The sequence below is a fragment of the Musca autumnalis genome, unplaced genomic scaffold (genome assembly GCF_047663935.1).
Source record: "Musca autumnalis isolate F117 unplaced genomic scaffold, ASM4766393v1 scaffold_4, whole genome shotgun sequence".
Classification (NCBI taxonomy): domain Eukaryota; kingdom Metazoa; phylum Arthropoda; class Insecta; order Diptera; family Muscidae; genus Musca; species Musca autumnalis.
Window position 1 is genome coordinate 142,640,276 of NW_027411977.1, and position 9,538 is coordinate 142,649,813.

Genomic DNA, 9,538 nt, shown 5'->3' on the forward strand with positions numbered 1-9,538 from the left:
AATGCCGATTTGACGATTTTTACCCCTAAAATGCCGATTTTTAGTTATGACAACCTTTTCACATAAAATTTGCATTTTGTGTGAATATTGTGATTGGTAGCACTGATCTCTGAAAGACAACTATACATAAATCTATCACCTTACGAGGGCGGTTCGGAAACTTCTTAGCCTATCAATGAAAAGAATATTTAATTATTCAAAAATATTTTTATTTTTCCATATAATCTCCTGAAACTTCAATACACTTAGTCCAACGCTTTTCTAGCAATTGTAAATCGTTATTCTTATTGTAATGTATTCGCTTCTATTAGGGGAACTCCAAAATAAAATCCTGTCAATGAAAGTAGAACATCTAATCTTTGATGCAAATGAGGTGGGCGTAGATTGTCAACTAACGGAGATATATCAACAGGCGCTAACCTATTTCATCGTTCCAACGACAATCGCATCTACCCTCCGGAACTTCCCGAGTTCCTTCCAGGGATTGCCAACTCTGCAAAAGCTGTATTAACCGAAGGTTTCATATTCTCGGATGGGCAAATTATGTCGGCAGTTCATTCACACATAGCCTCCTGCAGCACCAACACCCGAGCAGTAACAACTAATTCTTCATCTTGCATTCCGTCTAGGTATCCATCCGATAGAACACCTACTAGTGGTCATGCTAGTAGTCCACATAATTGTTCTACTAACTTCTACGGATGGAACTCCGTCTAGTTTTCCATCCAGTAGAATTCCTACTAATTACCTACTGAACCGAAATTTGGGGTGGAAAATTTGAAATTTGAGTATATGGCAAATAAACAAAATTCCTTTGCAATTCCATTTGAAAAAAAAATTAAAAAAAATTTTCGCGAGCACATCTACGATTTTTGGTATAGAGTTAAAGGAAAAAAATCTGGTTTGAAATCTGCTCGCGTTCACGAAATTGGCCGATGCGCGCAAAAGTTATAGCGGTTTTTTATCCTCTTATAAAGAAAAAATATTTTAAAATTTCTTATTTTTTGTATTGAGAAAATGTAAGCATATATCAGTAACAGCATTTGATATCCATCCGTAGATGCACCAAAATTTCCAAAATGTGTTTTTATTTTCGCGGAAAATCAAAAAAATTAAAAAAAATCTGGCAATAAATTCAAATTATACTAACTCAGAGTCCGTATAAACCTCTAAAAACTAAATTAAAAATACGTACAAAAACTAGACAACGCGTAAAAAAATGTGAAACCAAAATTATAAACATTGGCTTTATAAATTGCATATTATAACAACAACAAGAGAGAAACAACTCATTGTTGGAAAATATTGTTACAAATATATTTTTTGGTTTGTTTCGAAAAATTAGAAAAAAATATAGAGAGTTATCCAACTATTTCGCTAAAATCTAATACATAAATAAAAGTATTCTGCTAAAACTTTTTCAAAATATATGGTTTACCATCGTGGAAGCTTAACTGCTTACTGTGATTACTTATAAGGATAGGAAATTAAGAGTAATATTGCAATTACTATCATTTAAAAGATATGAAAATTAAAAAGCCTGTAACTCGCGAATTAGTTAAAGTCGGTTGATGCGCATCCGATTTTGGATAAAGCGAATCAACTCTTTCAATATTTATGCATATTTCGATGTTTTACTCAGCGGCCATTGTGTGCCGCCAGTTGCATCATGCACTGCAAAAAACCTTAAAGTTGGTAAAAGTCGCGCAATGTGCATACGATTTTGATGCGCATCCGGTTTCATCAGCGCCCATCAAAAATACGTCAATATACACCTATTTCAAATAGATTCTTCAAAAACCGCGGATGTGCCTCCACATTCAATTTTTGGCGAAATACCCATATTACTCGCGTATCTCTGTTTTTTTTTCGCAAATATTATAATCGCGAGTAAAGGATTCCATTTGTGTAAAAAATGTTAAAGAAAATCGCGGTTTAGTACGCGGATTTGTCAAAATATATTTTAGCTGATTTTCCGATTTTCAAGGTATCTATATCCGCGGTTTTAGTAGATGGATTCGATCGCGGAAGGCTTCATTAGAACCGTCGCGTAAAAAAACTAAATTCACGCGGGTTTCAAAGGAAATTGAATGACAGTTGTAAGTTTTACACGCAAAAAATATGTTTTGTAAGAAAATTCACGCATGAAATTTTGGCCTTTCGACTCCAATTACTAGGATGCTGTAAGGAGCACACTCATGAGATATGCACCAAACGACGTAAAATCACGAGTTCTATAATCGTGTTATGAGTTTGGAATATTATCTTTTTGCGCGTCCGGATTATTAAAAAAATTAAAAAAACCCCGAAATTCCGGCTTCAAAATGTCAGCATCAATTTTAGGTGGATGCAGTGGATATATCGAAAAATCATACACTGCTATCTTATTGCTCATAGAGTATTCTGTGATTCATTCTTTGGGAATAGGTCTATAAAATGTAAGGTTAAGCCAGAAATCGCATGGGAACATAAAAAAACTTGTTGGCTTCAACCCATTTTTACCCATTTTTCTACATTGATGCCAACACAGCTTCCACGAAAATTAATTTTAATGGTCGACATAATGGGATCCCTCCTAACACACTTCATTTTAAAGAATTGTAGTCATACTTTATAGAATATGTTAACAGTTCGCGAATTCTGAAAGGGTGAAACTCGGATTCATCGATTGCAAAACATTTTTGTTATTTACCATATACAGAACACCAACTTTTGAGTTATGGAATGATGAATTTTTTGCCTGAGACCCTATTAGCCATCAGAATTTAGCGTCAGAAATTCGCTATTGTTTTAGGTTATTTTTGAGATGACATGTCTTCAGTCATATCAAATGAGGATTATTTCGGTAGAACATTTCGACCTTCTAACTCGCTTCCTTCCATGTCCTTTTTGTATTTTATTTCAAAAACCGCAAGAGAAGTACCACAAGATGATATACACGGTGCGCCTTAATTACTTTTAAATGGAATGTGCTTACACCTGGGAAGTTTTTGCAGATTCTGAAACTACAATGCTCATAGATGAGAAGTATCAAGAAACAAAAAAATCGCCGGAGGGATTTTCAAATAAATCGCGATTTAAGCTCACATTTTTAGGGGTTCTTTAGGTTTTTACGATTGTGCTTGGAAACCGCGAGTCTTATGTAAATTAGCATAAAGAAAATATTGTAGCTGTGAAAATTCTCCACAAGATTGACCTTTATGATATTTTTGTAAGCTTTACCGTTTTTGAGATATAGAAGTTCAAATTGAGACAATGAACTGACTGTATCGCCTCCTTATAAAACAATATCATGCTCAGTGCGCCTTAACTAACTTTTGATGAAAACCGCTTACACATGGGAAGATTTCGTGGATTCTGAAACAGCAATGTTCATAGATAAAAAAAAACAGAAAAAATCGCCGTAGGGATATTTAAATAAATCGCGATCAAAATTCACAATTTTAGGTTTTTTTAGGTTTTCACGATTTTGCATGGAAACCGCAAGTCGTATCGAAATGAGTCTATTGAAAATGTTGTAGCTGTGAAAATTCTCTACAAGACTGACCTTTAGGTTTTTTCGTAGGTTTTACCATTTTTGAGATATAGAGGTTCAGTTCAAATTTTTAGGTTTTTATCTTAAGTCTTCAAGACTTTGCTTGGAAACCGCAAGTCATATCAAAATGGCACTAAAGAAAATGTTGAAGCTGAAAAAATTCTCTACAAGATTGGATGATGGTTTTTTCCTAGGCTGTACCATTTTTAAGAGATATAAGCTTAATTTTGGAAATTGCAGTAATGACATTGTTTTATAAGGGGGCGATACAGTCAGTGCCTTGTCTCAATTTGAACTTCTATATCTCAAAAACGGTAAAACCTAAGAAAATATCATAAAGGTCAATCTTGTGGAGAATTTTCACAGCTAAAACATTTTTCTTAGGTCCATTTACATAGGACTCGCGGTTTCCAAGCAAATTCGTGAAAACCGAAAGAACCCCTAAAAATGTGAATTTATATCGCGGTTTATTTGAAAATCCCTCCGGCGATTTTTTTGTTTTTTGATATTTCTCATCTATGAGCATTGTAGTTTCAGAATCTGCAAAAACTTCCCAGGTGTAAACACCTTTCATTTAAATTTGGTTAAGGCACACCGTGTATAGCGTTGCCTGAGCAAGTCATATTGTTGAATTATAATAAGGCCAACTGACGTGGCTTCACAAAAATTCATAGAGAACCTGTGGCCAGTAACGCCACCCTCATGCACCAGGAAGGGTGAGAAAATATTTAGGGAAACAGTTTTCATATCGGCTAAACTTTTTATTCCAGCAAGCAGAATTTCTTTTATGAGCCGAAACATTTTCATCCGGGGGGGTCCACATTGGCACAACAACGCGACCAACATCGAGCCGAAAGACATACTAATGGAGTAATTAAGGAGCTGAGTGCCGAGATAGACGCACTTGTTCATAAGCACAGGTGTTTCAAATGTTTGGAACATATTAATCAGTATAACAGAAATTCGAAGCAGCATTGGTCTACTCTAAAAAGGATATCTGGTTCCCAAATGATTAAAAATCTCCCTGTTATTGCCTTCGACAACATTCAGTGTGCTACACAGCCAAGTAAGGTGTTATACGGAGATGCAAGAGTCTCAAAATATATCTGCAACCTATCTCATTCACATCCATTAAATAGCTCGGTACAACAGGTTTGGTCTACCTGACTAAAGTTGTCAAATACACAGTTGCCGATTCCGTGCATCTGAAAGGTTGTGTAAGTTATTCCATTTCTAAATCCCGATAAATCCGTTACTAGTGAAGAAATCTGCTGCTCGATTTCTCCTCTTTCACTTGTAGCAAAAGTTTTAGAAAGATATCCTTCTTGCAACCCACCAACATGGTTTCAGGGAAGCGTATAGCACAACTATAGCTTTGCGGGGGAGGTCCAGTTATATTGTGGCTATACCAAAACGTGGCCATATATAAACAATTTTTGGTGGATAAGTCTTGTGACCACTGCGAATCTCAAATGTCAAATTACAGGTAGCTCGGTCAAAAAATGTACTTAATATCCTCAAAATACCGAAAATCAGGAGGTAACGTCACATGGGGTCTATACCAAAACATCGACCTATGTTAGCAATTTTTGGTGGAGATGTTTTGTGACCACCGACCACACAAATGATAAATTACAGGCAGTTCAGTAAAAAATTGTGGCTGAAATCCTTAAAATCCCGAAAATCGGGGTTATCTTTATATGGAAGCTATACCAAAACGTCGGCCAATAAAGTTCATATTCGAACTTCGAAGCGCATTGTTTTAAAAAAAGATACTCAGGTGCAAAATATAGATACATATATACGAGGGCAGTTCGGAAACTTCTTAGCCTAGCACAAAAAGCGCGGTATAAACAGAAAAAAGTTAAGTGTTTTGGAAACACATGTTATGAACACATGTTAAATTTTGTTTCGATCTGGCAACTCCTTCATATAGAAACAGGTGTTCAAAAAACACGCATCCGCAATTTTTTTACAATGGAAAAATTAGAAATGCGTGCTGTCATTAAATATTTACATAAAAAAGGTTTATCGGGACAAGAAATTCATAATGATATGGTGAATGTGTTAGGTGAAAGTGCTCCTTCATATGCAACAGTGAAAAATTGGGTTGCTGAATTTAAACGTGGTCGTACAAGCATTGAAGATGAACCACGTAGTGGACGTCCAAAAACAGCAACAACAACAGAAATTGTAGCCAAAGTGCATGATTTGGTATTAAATGATCTACGAATAAAAGTGCTAATATCATGGGCATCTCAAACGATCGAGTCCATTTAATTTTGCATGAGGAACTACAGATGAAAAAGCTTTCTCCAAGATGGGTGCCGCACTTGTTAACAATCGATCAAAAACGCATAAGAATGAACATTTCTCAAGCTTGTTTGGATCGTTTTAAGCGAAATAAAATGGATTTTAAGCGTCGTTTCATAACTGTTGATGAGACATGGATCCACCACTATACTCCAGAGACAAAAGAACAATCCAAACAATGGACTGAAGCTGGAGGAAGTGCCCCAAAGAAGGCAAAAACAATTCAATCGGCTGGTAAGGTTATGGCAACGGTTTTTTGCGACTTCAAAGGTATTTTATTGATTGACTATCTGCGAAAGGGTAAAGCAATAAATTCGGAGTACTATTGCAACCTTTTGGATCAATTAAATGTACAAATTCGAGAAAAACGTCCTGGCTTACAACAAAAAGACAACGCACCAGCGCACAAGAGTGTTTTAACAATGGCTAAAATCAACGAATTAAAGTACGAGTTGCTTGACCACCCACCTTATTCTCCTGATTTAGCTCCAAGTGAGCTTGCTGGCAAGCGTTTTACCTACCTCAAATCAAGATGCAATTACAGTTGTAAACCACTATTTTGAAGACCTTGAGGAAAACTATTTTAATCAAGGGATAGAATTGCTAGAAAGGCGTTGGACTAAGTGTATTGAAGTTTCAGGAGATTATATTGAAAAATAAAAATATTTTTGAAAAACTAACTATTCTCTTTCATTGATAGGCTAAGAAGTTTCCGAACCGCCCTCGTAGCTAAAATTTTTTTTTATACCCTATACCACAATGTGGAAAAGGGTATTATAAGTTTGTTTTGGTAAAAATTCATGTAACACCGCGAAATATTCGTCGGAGACACCCAATGTGGTATACCAATCTTCATATCTCGACGAGATAAAGCGATTTTGAGATGTGTGTCCGTCCGTCAGTCCGTCCGTCCATCCGTCCGTCTGTCCATTATAAATTGTAAACACGCTCCAGGCCGCAATTATGGACCGATCGTCACGAAATTTGGTATGGAGGTCGGGTTCAGATCAGAATAGATCCCTATTCTTATTGGTGATGATCGTGAAATATTTAGCTGGTGAAATGGACCAAAAACATAATATTTATCCAATTTTCTAGCGGATCTGTAGGTCTCAATAATAGTCCGATTTTAAATAAGGTAAGAGTATATCACAAAGGAGAAGCTTGCAATTTGAGATGGCGATCGGATAATATTTAGAGGGTTAAATGGACCAAAACTTTTGTGTGAAAATTGTGAAAATTTTTAATATACAGCTTATATCATAATTCCTGGAAGTGACATTGCGGACAGGTGAGATATACTTGAAAGTGGAACGCTTGACCTTTCATTTGATGCTAATTATGTTGGTGTGCATGATCAGATAACAGAGTTACAGCCTAATATATTCGGTTATTTGTTTGTAGTGTAATAATAAACTCGCTAGAAGTCGCAATTATACATCAATAGTCACGAAATTTTGCAACGGGTAAGAGTATAAGTCGAAAAAGATGCCTACAATTTTGAATGATGATCTGATATTCTTTAGCGGGTGAAATGGACCATTACATTTGTATAAAAAATATAAAAATTTTATTTTTGGTCGATATTTTAATTCCTTGAGGACATATACAGTCAACCAAAAAAGTCTACATACACCCTATAAATCTCGAGTTTTAAGGGTAAGGAAACATTTTTATGAAAATCCAAGTACATAGATCTATTTTATATCCCTAATGAACAATATTACATACAACAAAAATATATTCCATAATACAAATAACGGTCAATTCTATAAACATTAAAAAATTAATAGAGAAAAAGTGTACATACACCCAATGAAATGTTAAGGTTACCGTAAAATTTATGGAATAAGCAATACAAATTTTACATTTTATTGCTTTATCGAATGTCTCTGGTTGTCTATGATATATTTTTGACAAAATAGGAACATATTTGTGCTTTAATTGACGTTATTTAAGGTCAGACTTCGCGTATAGCTCGTTAAGGCGGACCCTTGCAGATTTCTTTGAGTTTTTCAGTCTGATAGTTTATGAAACCCCAGGAAATACTGTGGGACTAATTATTTTGAGATCCTAGAGCACTTTGAAGTTGTTCTTTTGGATAATTTATGCTCCTGAGCTTCGCTAAATATGCGAATCCCTGAGTTTTTTTTATAAATTTTATAGTTTTCACAGCATTCCGAGGTTCAAATTACAAGCAAGAACCTTGGAATTACTTTGTAATACATTTTTGGACCTTAACTCAATCAGAAATGTACAACATTATTTTCCAAACCCGCTCCTAAAGTTTCCAAAGCATCAAAATAAAAGCACCACCAAAGAATGCATGCAATTTGTATGAAATTTACACTGTTAACTAGTATGCCCTCGTATTATGACCGTTAGGGTCACTTGAAGCGCAACAAATGTCGGATACTTTTACATTGCTGATTCAAGGCATGCTCGAGGATTGTACCAGACCTTATTACAAGGTAATTCGAAGGCTTCTGCATGTAATTTGCTCCTTGGAATGTTGTGAAATCTTTAAAATTTATAAAAAACTCAGGAATTCACATATTTATCGAAGCTCAGGAGCATATATTATCCATTAGAACAACTTCAAAGCGCTTTAGGGTCTCAAAATAAATAGTCCCACTGTATTTCCTAGGGTTTCATAAACTACCAGTCTGAAAAACTCAAAGAAATCTGCAAGGGTCCGCCTTAACGAGCTATACGCGAAGTCTGGCATTAAATAACGGCAATTAATCCACAAATATGTTCCTATTTTGTCTAAAATATATCATAGACAACCCGAGACATTCGATAAAACAATAAAATGTAAAATTTGTATTGCTTATTCCATAAATTTTACGGTAATCTTAATATTTCATTGGGTGTATGTACACTTTTTCCCTATTAATTTTTTTGTTTTTATAGAATTTACCGTTATTTGTATTATGGAATATATTTTTGTTGTATGTAATATTGTTTATTAGGGATATGAGATAAAACTATGTACTTGGATTTTCATAAAAATGATCCCTTACCCATAAAACCCGAGATTTATAGGGTGTATGTAGACTTTTTTGGTTGACTGTATATTTCGCAAAGTAGCCTACATATGGAAAAAAAAACTACTGCCCTTTCCTCTGATGTAAATTGCAATAAAGTGTTTGCTAGATAACGGGCCTACTGCATAATATATAATGGGTTCTGTGTAGAGAACCACATTTTTATCCCATGCTACATATTGTCTCTCCAAAAGTTTATGTGACACCACGAAATATTCGTCCTAGACACCTTTTTTGGTATGCCGAAATTCATATCTTGACGAGATAAAGCGATTTAGCGATGTGTGTCCGTCCATTAAAAATTGTAAACAAGCTTAAGGCCGCAATTATGGACCGATTGTAACGAATTTTTTAAGGAGGTTGGGTTCGGGCCAGAATAGAAATGATTAGTTTTTGGTGATGGTCGTAAAATGTTCAGGGGATGAAATGGACCAAAAACAAAATTTTAACCAATTTTGTAGCGGCACTTTAGGTCAAAATAATAACCCGCAAAATTTTAAACAAAGTTAGAGTTTATGATGAAGAAAACGCGTACAAACCAACGTGAAGATCAGATAATACTTAGCGGGTTAAATGGACTGAAACTGTTTTGTGAAATTGGTAAAAATTTCAATAACGTAGCGGTTAAACAACGGAAGTA